Source organism: Rattus norvegicus, chromosome 1 (assembly GCF_036323735.1).
Source record: "Rattus norvegicus strain BN/NHsdMcwi chromosome 1, GRCr8, whole genome shotgun sequence".
NCBI lineage: Eukaryota > Metazoa > Chordata > Mammalia > Rodentia > Muridae > Rattus > Rattus norvegicus.
In genome coordinates, this window is record NC_086019.1 from 127044880 (window position 1) to 127060344 (window position 15465).

At 47.4% G+C, this 15465-nt stretch overlaps 1 long non-coding RNA gene across 1 annotated transcript; it reads right to left on the bottom strand.

Moving 5' to 3' along the window:
• Positions 1-1895: 1895 nt before the first annotated feature.
• LOC134485125 (uncharacterized) lies at positions 1896-11979 on the bottom strand. The gene is made up of 3 exons (XR_010063022.1): positions 8372-11979; positions 5285-5486; positions 1896-4486 (listed from the first exon to the last, which is right to left on the bottom strand). It is a non-coding gene; the product is annotated as an uncharacterized LOC134485125 (long non-coding RNA).
• Positions 11980-15465: the final 3486 nt, after the last annotated feature.

Sequence of the window (15465 nt, forward strand, 5' to 3'; positions counted from 1 at the left end):
CTTAGAGCCTCTAGTTCCATTTCTCCTCAAGCTGATCTACTCTTTCTCTCGAATCTGCAGGCCAGAGTTTTTAAGAAGTGTATTTGTGACTGGCTATGGTAGGCCATGGCCATTAAGTCTCCTTCCCAGTCCTAAGCCAGTGTCCATTAGGAAATGATCACAGCTCAAATCGAGGCTGGAGGACTGGTCAATCCAGCCTTGCTGGGACTCTGAGGATGATGTCTGAGGACAGAGGGCCCACACCTCTTGGTGAATGCACACAGTTATGACTCATTCAGTTCTTCCCAAAGGACCATGACATGTCACTTGGGTGACCCTACTGTGGAAAAGGCAGCCAGCCAGGCTTTTCATGGTGGCTAGATGCAGTCCAAATTGACATTGAAATTCAAAATATTTTATGCCCTATGTCAGTAAAGTCCAGATCCATATCTCAGCATGTGCACTAGGAACCTGGCCTGGATACTCCTCTCTCTCTCTCTCTCTCTCTCTCTCTCTCTCTCTCTCTCCCTCCCCCCCTCTCTCTCTGTGTGCACATTGCACACCTATGTATATGCCGTGTGTGTGCACACGTTCATGTATACATGCATATGTACAGGTGTGCAGTCACATTTGCATTTAGAGGCTACAGGTCAACGTCAGGTGCTTCTCTCAGTTATTTTCCACCTTGTATTTTTAGAAATTTCTCTCACTGAATCTGGAACTCACCAATTTAGCTGAGTTAGCTAGCCAGTGATCTCTGAAGCACATCCTCCTCACCATTGGAATTACAGTTGTACCTCGTGCCAGGATTTTTTTTATGTGAGTGCTGAAGCTCGGCTGCAGGCCCCTCTGATTGCATGGCAAGGATTTAACCCATTGCCCATGGCCTCAGCTCTTGAGTTAACTTAACCAGGTTTATCTGGCAGAACCTACGACTTCATTCCTTGGCCTGTAGACATCTTTGAGGTCCCCCAGATAGCTAAGAGAGTAAACAACAAAAATGACTTCTGTCTGAGCGAATGAGTACTGGGGACCATCAGCGAGTGCCGCTCTCCTCATGACTTTAAGGCCATGACTCTAAGTCTTACTGTCATGAGAATGCTGTAGCATTTCACTAGTACTTAGCTTAACTCCCTGTGATTTAAACCATCAGTGTCTACCTCCAAAGATCTTACAGAACACAGTGACAATGCAAAAACTGAAAAAGTTCGCCTGGCCAAGTAACAGCCGATGAGCCACATGGAGTTTCCATTGAGAGAAGGCTTTGTGACAGTTGATCTAAGAAACACTGTTTCCTACCCTAGAAGGACAATCCCAGGCAGCTTGCACTCCTATGCTGGGAGCCAAGATAGTCTTCCTGAGTTTCCCCAGGGTACCAGAGACTCTCTGCTTATGCTATACGGGAACTGCTGGAAGGTATGGGACCTTAGGACCTCTGACCTCTACATGGGACATGATACCATGGCAACCAGACCTGAACGGACAGCAGGTGGCAGGCACCATGGATGGCGTGGAGCACCATGGATGGAGTGCGAGGGATCCCCTGGAGGTGAGGGGATCCCTACAGTGCTCAAAGTGTATGACATCCAGTAGCCTAGGAAGAGTTAGGCCAATAATGCTGAGCTGTAATTTCAGGGCAGAAGCATAGGCTTAGTGTCTTTTGGGGTTGGAGGTGCGACAGTTTGTAGAAGAGTGAGTATCCCTCTGGGCTCCTAGTGTGTGTGTGGGGGCGGGGGGGCTGACTCCTTGGTATTGTTGTAAAAATATAAAAATAAAAAAGTATGGTTTGTCTTTTACCCGCTAGGTCCGCACTGTGGTGCTCCAAGATATCTGCTAGATATCTTGGCGGAAACACATCCCAGCCGCACTTTCCTACACTCAAACTCTCACATAAAAGAACACAGAATACAATAATCTTAGATCCAATTGATAAGATATAATTGCCCACTAAAACATACAAAGCCCGGTACCATCCATCCCTTAGGAACATTGATAACAACCTGTAAATACACAGAGCGGAATCCTAACATCACCTGCCATGGCTTCTCACCCTCTCCTCCTCCTGTCTCTTCCTTTCTCCCCTAGTTCCTCCTCTTCCTTCAAACTTCTCTCCAGCCCACCTTCCTTCTCCTCCAATGACAGGCCTCCTTCTATCCTGTACCTGCCCCTCACCTGTACAGTACAAATAAAATGGGGAAGTGGTTCTGGTGAAGTCACCTGATTCCTGAGTACGTGACTAGGCTGCTGTCTTTGGGGCAGTGGACTTAGCATCCAAATACAGATAACTTCAGGGCAAACCACAACACCTTGGTGCATAAGGTGTAGAGACAGTGGGACCCTTAGGAGGTAGTCTAGTGGCAAGCCCTTACCTATCCCATGGGGTGCTGTCCTCAGAAGGGATTACAAGACAGCACTCTTGGGACCCCTCAAACAGTGAGTCTGTGGGAACACATTCATCCCTTGAGCAGCTCTCTTCCTTCTACACATGCTCCAGTGCCACTGTGGTGCTTCTGCTGACAGGCTGGACCAGCGTCCCTCAGCAGAACTCAGAGCTAACTAAACTTTCCCAAGTTAGAGAATCGTGTTGTCATACAGAAAACACACCACACAGAGGCATGATAATGCCTATGAATGGCTGCACTCATTACTCTCAGGAGGTGCTAGTTGTGCAGGTAACCAGAGACGCTCAGGACCCAGAGTGGGCTCTGCAAGGCCTGCTAAGTCTAGAGCTAAGAATTGTAGCTGACCACATCCCCCCACTCACCCATGCTGCACCTCCGTCCTCACCTTGCATCTCATGTCTCATTCTTCACACTTTCCAGGATCTGTGGCCACAGGAGGTAAAGGTCCAAAGGTAAATTTGCTTCATGAGGCAGCTTGGGGTCAGACCAGACAAAGATGGCTGGCACTGTACCTCAGCTCCACACAGCGGGTACCACTGATTACGGCAGGTCCCATTATTAAGAGAGCACCCTGCAGCAGTGAGTCATGTGTGTATGTCAGAGACCACTCTGGGGAAGCCCACTCCTTGGCTACCTGCCTCTCACCCTGGAACTTCTCCCTTGGGCCTCTGCTCTGAGACTCTGATGACTTCCACCACAACACCTTCCCCACAGCTGAGCTGAAGCCAGCACCAGGCCCTAAACTTCTAGAACTCAGAGCTAAATGAACCTCTTTTCATACATGAGCCAGCCTTAGTTATGTCATTATAGTAAAGGAAAATGGACCGGGGTATCGTTTGTTTTCTTATTTATGTTTTTACTAGATATGTTGGTATGTGTGTGCTCGTGCATGTGTGTGTGTGTGTGTGTGTGTGTGTGTGTGTGTGTGTGTGTGTGTGTGTGTGCATGTATGTGCATATGCTCACGGGCATGCTCAACTGTGCTGGCAGGCATGAGTGGAAGCCTAAGGTTGAAGTTGGAATGTCTTTTGTACTTCTGTACCCTAATATTTAAGGCTGGGTCTCTTACTAAATGTGAAGCCTGGGATTTGGTTAAACTGTGTGGCTGGTGATCCTCTGAGATCTGCACATTTTTATGCCCTAGCACAGAGACTCCAGACACATCCTGCTCTGCTTGGATTTTACTTGGGTGCTGGAGATTTGAAATCAGATCCTCATGCTGTGTGGCAGACATTTTATCCATTGAGACATCTTCTTAGCTCTGCGTGTCTTTTCTTCTTTTTTGTTGAATATTTTATGTATTTACATTTCAAATGTTATCCCCTTTCCCCCCTCTCCCATCTTCCCTCCTCCTGCTTCTATGAAGATGCTTCCACTCCCACCCACCCACCTCAACACCCTGGAATTCCCGTATACTAGGGAAACGAGCCTTCACAGGACCAAGGGCTTCTTCTCTGCTACATATGCGGCTGGAGCCATGGGTTCCTCCATGTGTACTTTTGGTTAGTGTTTAGTCCTTGGGGTCCCCATGCTCAGTCCGATGGTTGGCTGCAAGCATCCGCCTCTGTATTTGTCACGCTTTGGCAGAGCCTCTCAGGAGACAGCTGTATCAGGCTCCTGTCAGGATGCACTTCTTGGCATCAGCAATATTGTCTGGGTTTGGTGGCTGTGTGTATATGGGCTGGATCCCCAGATGGGGCAAGCTCTGAATGACCTTTCCTCAGTCTCTTCTCCAAACTTTGTCTCTGTATTTCCTCATATGAATATAATTTTGTTCTTCCTTCTAAGAAGGACTGAAGCATCTGTGCTTGGGTCGTCCTTCCTTGTGAGCTTCATGTGGTCTGTGAATTGTATCTTGAGTGAATACCGTGTGTGTTCTTTTGTGATTGGGTTACCTCACTCAGGATGATATTTTCTGGTTCCATCCATTTGCCTGAGATATTCATGAAGTCATTGTTTTTGATAGCTGAATAGTACTTCGTTGTGTAAATATACCACATTTTCTGTATCTATTCCTCTGTTGTGGGACATCTGGGTTCTTTCCAGATGTATGTCTTTTCTTAACCTTTTATTTTCAACTCTTCTCTCACCTTGTGTTTCAGAAATCTTTCAAAAAAAACATACAACCACATGTTAAAAATTTTAGTTTCAATTATATCTTTGTCTTTTAGTTGGAATACTTTATATGTATAATTAACTAATTATATAAATTTAATTATTGGTATAGTTGGGCTAAAATCTGTCCTTGAAATTTATTCTTTGACTCTCTTTACTGAGATTGTATATAGGGGCTAGAGAGATGGCTCAGTGGTTAGGAGCACTGGCTGCTCTTCCAGAGGGCTTTAGTCCAATTCCCAGCAACCGCATGGTGGCTCACAACCATCTGTAATGGGATCTGATGCCCTCTTCTGGCACACAGGTGTACATGTAGATAAAACACTCATAACATAAAATAAATAAAAATAAATCTTTTAAAAAATTATATATATAATATATTATATATGTATATATTCCTCTTCAGAGCTTTCTTCCACCTTTCAGAGAATATCTTGAAATTCTTACTATATGTAAAGTTAAGAATTATAGTTATACCCGCGGATCCCGGCCCGGAGCAGCTCTCTGCTCCCAAACCCCGTGGGAGAGAGACCTCACCGCCTGATCAGGTGGGCACTCCTGAGGCTGCAGAGCGGAGGAGACCACCTACACTGCCCACCCCTGCCCACATCCCTGGCCCAAGAGGCAACTGTATAAGGCCTCTGGGTTCCCGTAGGGGAGGGCCCAGGAGCCGCAGGACCCCTGCGCCTGAGACACCGCCAGAACCTGAAGGAAACAGACCGGATAAACAGTTCTCTGCACCCAAATCCCGTGGGAGGGAGAGCTAAACCTTCAGAGAGGCAGACACACCTGGGAAACCAGAAGAGACTGCACTCTGTGCATATCCAGACGCCAGAGGAAAACACCAAACGTCATCTGGAACCCTGGTGCACGGAGGCTCCCGGAAAGAGCAGCGCAGATCTTCCCGGTTGCTGCTGCCGTGGAGAGGACTTAGGCAGTACCCCACGAGCAAACTTGAGCCTTGGAACCACAGGTAGGACCAACTTTTCCCCTGCAAGAAACCTGCCTGGTGAACTCAAGACACAGGCCCACAGGAACAGCTGAAGACCTGTAGAGAGGAAAAACTACACGCCCGAAAGCAGAACACTCTGTCCCCATAACTGGCTGAAAGAAAACAGGAAAAAAGGTCTACAGCACTCCTGACACACAGGCTTATAGGACAGTCTAGCCACGGTCAGAAATAGCAGAACAAAGTAACACTAGAGATAATCTGATGGCGAGAGGCAAGCGCAGGAACCCAAGCAACAGAAACCAAGACTACATGGCATCATCGGAGTCCAATTCTCCCACCAAAGCAAACACGGAATATCCAAACACACCAGAAAAGCAAGATCTAGTTTCAAAATCATATTTGATCATGATGCTGAAGGACTTCAAGAAAGACATAAAGAACTCCCTTAGAGAACAAGTAGAAGCCTACAGAGAGGAATCGCAAAAATCCCTGAAAGAATTCCAGGAAAACACAATCAAACAGTTGAAGGAATTAAAAATGGAAATAGAAGCAATCAAGAAAGAACACATGGAAACAACCCTGGATATAGAAAACCAAAAGAAGAGACAAGGAGCTGTAGATACAAGCTTCACCAACAGAATACAAGAGATGGAAGAGAGAATCTCAGGAGCAGAAGATTCCATAGAAATCATTGACTCAACTGTCAAAGATAATGTAAAGCGGAAAAAGCTACTGGTCCAAAACATACAGGAAATCCAGGACTCAATGAGAAGATCAAACCTAAGGATAATAGGTATAGAAGAGAGTGAAGACTCCCAGCTCAAAGGACCAGTAAATATCTTCAACAAAATCATAGAAGAAAACTTCCCTAACCTAAAAAAAGAGATACCCATAGGCATACAAGAAGCCTACAGAACTCCAAATAGATTGGACCAGAAAAGAAACACCTCCCGTCACATAATAGTCAAAACACCAAATGCACAAAATAAAGAAAGAATATTAAAAGCAGTAAGGGAAAAAGGTCAAGTAACATATAAAGGCAGACCTATCAGAATCACACCAGACTTTTCGCCAGAAACTATGAAGGCCAGAAGATCCTGGACAGATGTCATACAGACCCTAAGAGAACACAAATGCCAGCCCAGGTTACTGTATCCTGCAAAACTCTCAATTAACATAGATGGAGAAACCAAGATATTCCATGACAAAACCAAATTTACACAATATCTTTCTACAAATCCAGCACTACAAAGGATAATAAAGGGTAAAGCCCAACATAAGGAGGCAAGCTATACCCTAGAAGAAGCAAGAAACTAATCATCTTGGCAACAAAACAAAGAGAAGAAAAGCACACAAACATAACCTCACATCCAAATATGAATATAACAGGAAGCAATAATCACTATTCCTTAATATCTCTCAACATCAATGGCCTCAACTCCCCAATAAAAAGACATAGATTAACAAACTGGATACGCAATGAGGACCCTGCATTCTGCTGCCTACAGGAAACACACCTCAGAGACAAAGACAGACACTACCTCAGAGTGAAAGGCTGGAAAACAACTTTCCAAGCAAATGGTCAGACGAAGCAAGCTGGAGTAGCCATTCTAATATCAAATAAAATCAATTTTCAATTAAAAGTCATCAAAAAAGATAAGGAAGGACACTTCATATTCATCAAAGGAAAAATCCACCAAGATGAACTCTCAATCCTCATCTTCGGTTGGTTTATATACAAGTGTGCAATTTCTAGGCTTGAAAGTAAAATGATGCTATCTGGTGCTGGATAGAGGAGCCTTATTTTTTATTATGGCAGCTTGCTATTTTTGTAACATGGTGATTTGGTTGAACACAATAAATACAGTAGTAACTGACAAAAAAAAGAATTATAGTTATAGTTACATATCAGTGTGCACACTAATTCTTAGTACATTTATAAACCGTGAGCTCAACACTTCACCTTCCCCCATAGTGAAGGAGGACCTCAGCCTTTCGAGCTCTGGCCGTGCTCTTGGTGAGGTGCTTTCTTTTGTGAGAATTGCTCTATCAAAGCTGTGGCTGTCTCAGCCACACTACAGGCTGTTATCACCAAGTTTCAGTCCACATCCTCACAGCACCTCTTTGGCCTTTGATCCTTCCACTTTGGGCCTGCCTTTAAGACCGTTCTTAAGGGTTGGGGGTTTAGCTCAGTGGTAGAGCGCTTGCCTAGCAAGCACAAGGCCCTGGGTTCGGTCCCCAGCTCCGAAGAAAAAAAAGAAAAAAAAAAAAAAAAAGAAAAAAAAAAGAAAAAAAAAAAGACCGTTCTTAAGAAAAGATATTCCTAAACCCTGCGCTCTCTGTCTCACCTTCTTCTCGGAAGCTCTTTTCTCTGCAGCTCTGCAGTGATGCTTACTTTCAGACCCTGGCAGCTGCACACCACGCCCCCCCCCCCCCCCCCCCGTGTTTATCACCACGCCTCGAATACCTGGTCTGGTGTCTTTGGCTGGTGTCCAACATGGTTTCTCAGTCACCGTCCTGACTCAGTTGTACCCTGAGGGTGCCAGCCTTCGTGGGCGTCCTAACTCCCTCCTGGGTAGCCTGGGAGCCTTGATTGTCCCTTAGGAACAACAGTGGTTCAGAGGCTCAGGCGTTCCTGTTTTTCCTAACTAACATATTCCATAGGATGCCATGGACGTTTGTGTAAGTTATGTCTTGCCCAAAATCAGTCTACAGTCCAGGATGCAAGGGACTCGTGAAGTTAAGGCTGTCTGTTTTTCTAATTCACATTAAGGTTCTACGTGGGCAATACATTAGTGTCTGGGGCCCCTTGTTGGAGCGGGTCGTCGTTGTGGATATGACAGTATTAGTAGACCCAGCAGGGTTCCTGGATCTGAGGACTTAACCATTGCCCAGAACTCCTGAGAGGCTCCTAGGAAACTCACCCAGTGGACATCTGCCTGGAGTTCTGGTCCACGCTGGGAACCGGTCCTAACTTTCGCTCCTCTCTGTCCTCTACTGTCCAGTGCCGACACTCAGGATGAAAACCAGGCACGGAAAGGACATGGCGGCTGCCAGCTGGGCTTCTTGCTCCCCCCTGGGCTTCCAGGGCTATGGGGAACTGGCAGGCTGCGGTGCCGGGGAAAACACATTGTTTGGGGGCGTTGCGGATACAGTACAGGATATTTTTAGCAGATTGTTCTGACTTAGTGAAAAACCTGAAAGATAGTGTTGATGAGCCCCTTGTTTTAGCTCCGCAGATGGCTGGGCTATAATTAGCTGCTTGTTTCTGGGCGACTCTACAGTTCTGTAAGAAGACACCTTGCGGGGTGCAGCGCGCATGGCGGGAGGGTGCCTTCGTGGTTTAATTTGGGGCTCAATCTTTTTACTCTTTACTCTCAAGCATTAACTGTGTTTGTGACAAAAAAAAAAAAAGTAAGTGATTCACAGGTTTTTCTAGCTAATCTCAGCTTGGAGAGGTCCGAGGCTGGCCCCTTTGTTTTCTGATTTGGTGACAAGCTGCCAGCCACCCTCCTCCTCAAAGGTGCTTCTGGGACCTGCGGCCAAGCCAGGGTCTCTGTGCTCACCTGCCCTGCCCTTTCCTTTCCAACAAGGCTTTCATTTGTGCTCACGTGTTTATGTGTGAGACGCTGGGCCTGTCCCATCTCTTGCTCTTCACACTTCCCAGGGAAGGGGCTGTAGCTTTTCTATTCATGATTATTTTGGTGCTTAAAATGGGGCCACATGCCTTTAGTCACCAGCTCTCTCTCCCTTGTTCCCTGACCTATGGGCTCCCTGAAACAGGACCAGAGTTGGATCTTTTTCTGTTGAGTTCATTTCCTCATTCGACGAGAGAATTAGTGAAGCATGCTCTGTGCACAATGCATGAGACAGGGAAGACGCAGATGAGACCGAGAGAGATGAGCCAGATGAAGCAGAAGGCAGGAGCCAGCCACTCTACTCTTATGGCTGGGATGGGGCTAAAGATACCGTCCCGGGCAGGAGTGGCCTCTTACTGCCACAAGCTGACTCCCAAGGCCCTGCCTTCAGAGAGACTTGTCACATAAGGCAGAGATATGCTGACCTGCTTCCTATCACTGTCACAAATGTCCAAAGTGACAAACTTATCAAGGGCATAGGCTTCTTAGCTTGTGGATTTGGCCCTGTTTTGGTGTGTCACTGACGGGTGTGTGGTAGAGCAAACACTTCGCCTCACTGAGGGAGTACAAGAGAGTGAGGTTCCAACAGTCCTCAGAATCCCAGGGACTCCAAAGGCTTCTCTTGGCCTCTCACCTCATAAATACTCCATAACCTCCCACCGCACCGATGGGCCAAGCATTTACCTTACTGATCTTCAGGGGATGCACAAGGCCTCAACGCCATTGAGAAAGGAGGTGTGCCACTTCCAAGTTTGACTTGTGTCTTGTTTTCTCTTGCTGTGATAGAACCCCGTGACCAAAAGTGACATGGGGAAGAAGAGGTCTGTTTCAGCTTATATCTTACAATTCAGGTTCCAGGGGAGGCCAAGGCAGGAACCTGGAGGCAGGAACCGGGAACCGAAGCAGAGGCCATGGAGGAATGCTGCCTACTGGTTTGTTTTCTGTTGGCTTGCTCACCTTGGTTCCTTACCAAAAAAAAAAAAAAAAAAATCCAAGCCCATCTTCCCAGGGGTGGCATTGCCCACTGTGGGCAAGGCCCTCCTATATAAATCATTAACCAAGAAAATGTCCCCCAGGGTTGCCTACAAGCCATTCTGATGGGTGCATTTTCTCAGTTGAGGTTCCTCTTCCCAAATGTCTGTAGCTTGTATAAAGTTGACAAAAAAAAATACCCAACAACAACAAAACAAAAACAAAAACAAAAAACACAACCAAAAAATAGAAAAACAAAAACCAACCGACCAACCAACAACAAAAAAGACAAAAACAAAACACACACACACACACACACACACACACACACACACACACACACACACACACACATACCTCAAAAGACTAACCAGAAGGGATTGTAAAGGTACCATGCTGCACCCTATGTTTATACTGCTGTCAGCTTCTACCTCTGTCTGGTGACTCGCCCTGAGAGAAGCTAGGTTAACAGCAGTCATTGAAGGCCCATGGGATGAGGCGCTGCCTCCCTCCTGTAGCCAGCCGTGGGTATGGCTTGAAGGCAAGACCTCATCCACTGTGCCTGTCACCACCAGCTTGATAACCACCAGGATGGTCTGATGGCCAGTCAGTCAGAACTGCTAGCTGAACTGTTCCCAGTCCCCTCCCCCCACCACCGAGGCCAGGCGAGCTGAGCATGTTTGCTTTTCTAAGTTGTCAGACTTTCGGTTGACAGATAACAGGCACACCATACAATCTGGATCCTGCCATTACCTGAGTCAGGGCTGGGGGCTCAGTCACCCTCCCCATAATCTGTTGTCCCTCTGCCTCTCCTCCCTCCAGCATCGTTTCCTCTTTCCTCTGCAGGCTAGTTGTCAGCTCTTATCAACACAAACTGCTGTGTAGCCAGCATCCACCAAACTGAGGAGTAACCAAAGCCATAGGGAATCATGGAAGCCAGAGAGTCTCAGAGCTCTGTCCCCTGCCTAAGATAGAAGCATGGTCTTGTTGACATTTGCGACAATGGCTATGCCTGGTTCCTAAAAGAGGCAGGACCCTCTATTCCTCTCACAAAGCTATGCCCTAACTTACTCCTCCAAACCACTAAAGCCCATTTCTCCCTTCATACCCCAGCACTTGGGGACTGGTGTTCTAGAAGGTTTTTCCCAATGGTCAATGCAGCTGCTGAAGCTACGTGAGAGATCAGGCCTCCAGGAATCCCACGGGGTAGAGTGCTATATGCCAGTTCTTCAGGTCACCTGTGTCCCCCAGCAGGTAGGCGCTACCCATTCCTATGGCACACCCCATTCTTCCACACTGCAGCACGTGGAGAAAGTGTTCTTTCCTTTTGTGCTTTAGAACGGTGTACCACACAGAGAGTGCACGTCCCTACACTAGACCCAGTGTGACATGGCTGCTCTTCGCTTGTCTCTCATTCCATAGATTCCCCATCACATAAAAACAGGGCACAGTAGTGCAGGCCTGTAAGCCGGTGCTGAAGAGAGGGAGACAGGTAGATCTCTGGAGCTCACGGACAGGCTAGCCTCGTTGATTAATGTGCTCCCAGATCCGTGAGAGACCATGAGGATCTTGCTCACTGTGGAACTCTGACCCAGCCTGCCTGCCTACAGTTCAATCCCCAGCAGTGCGAAACAAACAAAATAACCCCTAACTTCTTGGATCAAGGAGATGGTTTAGTGGGCAGAGCATTCGCCATACTATATGAGACCTATAGTCTCCAACACCAACACGATTGTTGGGTGAACATGATGGCATGTCTGTAATCCCAGTGAGAATGTCTGGCCTTGACATACACATGCACCACATATATGTGTCCACACATGGAGACATAGATGCCCTCTCCATACAAAAATGTAAAGAGTTTTTGAGGAAGACACCTGATACTGACTTTTGGCTTCCACATACCCATACATACACGTGCACACACATATGTGCCTACACATTGAGACATACAAGTACAACACACACACACACACACACACACACACACACACAGAAATTTTTAAAAAATGGAGAGTGACATATGTTATGTGATACTGACCTTGGGCCTTCACGTACATGCATACCCTTGTTCAAATGTGTACATAGACAACTGTAGGGAGGGAAGGAAGCTATGAATGAATGAATGAATGAATGAATGAATGAATGAATGTGTACTGTTGGCATTGGCATGGCCATTTCAAGGCCAGACCCACAGGGAGTTGTAAGGCCTTCTCCCCAGAATGAGCCTAAGAGGGAAATAGTAGCGCCTTCCTTATAGATCCCAGTGTGAGTGTTGATAGTATGTGAGAGAATGTCTAGCATCGTCTTCTCCCCCATGGGCTGTTTATAGTCTCAAGACTGTTTGGGCAGAGACTGCTCCTACTGGGGTTAGCTAGTCCTGTTTCCTTGATCCAGCTGTACACCATAAACCCTGCCTCCTTGTTAGCCACATGCACTAATCCACCTCTCTGCTCAACTCTGTAATAAGCACACTAAACTGGGGTGCTACAGCCTCTCCAGCAGCGATCTGAGGCCACCAGATCCCAGCTTTCTGATAACGTGTCTGTCTCTCTTTGGCCCATCCTGAAGTTGCACTGGAGGTGGGATCCTACGCACACGCACATGTGCGCGCGCGCTCATACACACACACACACACACACACACACACACACACACACACACACACACACCTTTAAATAATTATTCCTGAAACCACAGGACTACATTACTGTGTAGGACTGTGTAGGACTACATTACTATGTAAGATGAAGGGCTGCCTCTCTTTTAGCAGCTATTTGACGTCACAATCCTGCCTCCTTTCTGTTTTCTGTCATCATCTTGGGTTAATTCACAGTCAGTGATACATGACCGAGATGCAATGTCATGCTCACTGCACAGCCAGGGCTGAGCCTCTTACACACAGTGGCTACCTCTCTCCTCAGTGCCATTCACTCAGCTCTGATTGTCCCGGTGCTAGCTTCCCTAAGAATCCATCCCCTGTCAGTCACCTGCCAGTTGCTCAGGCTGACATGAAAGCGTCCTTGCAGGCTTCCCTCTTGGCCTTTCACTTCCTGTTCTGTTGGGGCTTCTCTGCTCTCTCCGTCCTCTGTGTTCCCTGCTGCCTGCACCCTGGGCTCCCCTTTTATGAGTTTACTGTTTTCATGGGCAAGCCTCCAGTGTCCCCAGAGAGATCTTAGAGTCACCTAGAAACAGTGAAAGGTAATTACAGTAAACTGTCGGCCTGAAAGACAAATATTGCATTTTCTCTTGTTGGTGGGTTACACTTTGAAGCTTCACAAGCTCATGTGTGTACAGACAAAAGGAAGGCAGAAGTGAAACTGTCCAGGGGATGAAGGGACTATGAGGAGGGGAGTGAGAAAGGGAGGCAGTGTGGCAAAGGGGTGTGCTAATGACATTATATATGGATATATCATATATTATACATCATATATCACATATCATCAATCATATCATACATCACATACCATATATTATATACACTTTGATGAAAATGGCCTGGTGTGATAGTATGCTGAAAGAAACAATTTTATAGCACCTTACACTTGGAAAGTAATCTGTCTGGCCATACAGACTTAAGTTGAAGACTATTTCTCACCAGTATTCTAAAGGCCTTGAGGCCGCTGCTTCTGCTTCTGCTCTTGTCCTTGTGGTCTAATGCCAGCCTTGACACTCAGCCCTTCCCTGTGCTGTCCCCAGCCCCGTCTGGCAGAGTGTGCGATTTCTTCCTGATGGGCCTGCTGTGGCATTGATTCTGAAGCTCTTCCCATCGCTCAGTTGCTGACTTCCCTGTATCCTGTCTCTGCGAACGCCTGTCTCCCCTTTGTTTTTGTTGTTCTTCCCTTTCATGACCCCAGTTAGCAGAACTTCAGGTCAACCAACCGACCCCTGCACCTGTCCTTTACATCTTACTGCCCATCTCTTTGCCTTTTCCCTTAGCATGCCCCTGCCTCTGTCTGCCTGTCCCTTGCTCTGCTTTGCTCACTCCTCCCTCTCTCTTTCCTCTTGCCTCTGGAGTGTATGTGTGATCGTGGCTTCACTCTCGATCAGTCCTGGCTGCCTTCTAACTCCTACAAGCCTCTGCTGCTTGCTGTCCCTTTTTTGCTCCTTGCTGGCAACTCTGTTCCCTGCCCCAACATCCTGGGACATAGCGCTCCGGGGTTCACTGGATGTTTGTTGGCAGAGCAGTGGCTTTAGATCGCTGTCCAAAGTGGAGTTATCTGTAGGGTGATCTTTACATGTAAATGTTTTCAAGTCTTTCATCTGGGGACATGGGACCCCAAGGCTGTTGACTTTCTGGAGGCTCAGTAAAGGAAGGGCTTGGGGGGTGTGTGTGAGGTCTTTCCCCTTATGTTTCAATCTCCTTTACTATTCAGACTCCTCTCACACTGGTCTCCTCTTGCCCCTGAGGTCCTTGGGCTCAGATATACCATTCCTCAACTCCTCTGCAGGCTTCTCTGCAGAGGGCAATGGAGAGACCTGGGAACCTGGCTTTCTCCACAGACTGTGGGCCAGCCCTGCTCTTCCTCTCCCCTCCCCTGCCATAGACGTCTATAAGGCTAGCCACCCACAACTATTTCTAGAGTCCTGTGATGGAATGGACCCTCTCTGCCTGCTCTCAGCTTCACCCTCTGTACTCGCACCTCATTCAGACTACCCATGTTTCAGGGCTGCTGTGAGAACTAGTGAGTTCTTTACAGAGCCATATTCTCACAGGGGACTCACTGAAGCACCCATCTGACGAGCTCTGGTCCCCCGGTTCAGGCTCCACTTTGCCAACATAGGCCAAGGAAGAGGGGCAGTGCCTGGTGATGGCGTACCAGCCCAAAACTGTGTGCATGACCATAGAAATCCCACACTCTTGAGTCCCTGCCAATCATGCCTGACCCAGCTGCTAGTCAAGTATTGGAGATAGGGAATGGATGGGATCTCCCCAAGCTTTGCCCAGCGTTCCTCCACACCAACAGTGAGAGATGCCCTCCCTCAGTTCAAACCAGCAATCATGATGGCACAAGACGGCAGCAGAAAACTGTACTGCAGCTGGAAGGCTCTCTGCACTTGCTGTCTACCCAACAACCTTCCCAGTTACATTTATCTACCTCTGAAACAACATGTCTTTGGCAGAAGCAAGTACTGGTGTGATACTGATATGGGTGTGTACCCGATCCAGGGTTGTTGCAGGGCCCAGGCTACTAGGGTTGACCTTGGAAGGAGCAGAGTCTCTCCTCTGTTGCTTCAGGGAGCAGTGAGGCAGCACAGGTGATCGTGACCCTGTATCACCATGGAGACTAAGCCTGCCGCTGTGATCCAGGTTCAGCTGCCTTCTGTTTCTGCAGAGGGCTCCCTGACAAGCCTCAGATGCCCGGAGACCAGGTCAATCCCAGACAACATAATCGGATGGTAGACAC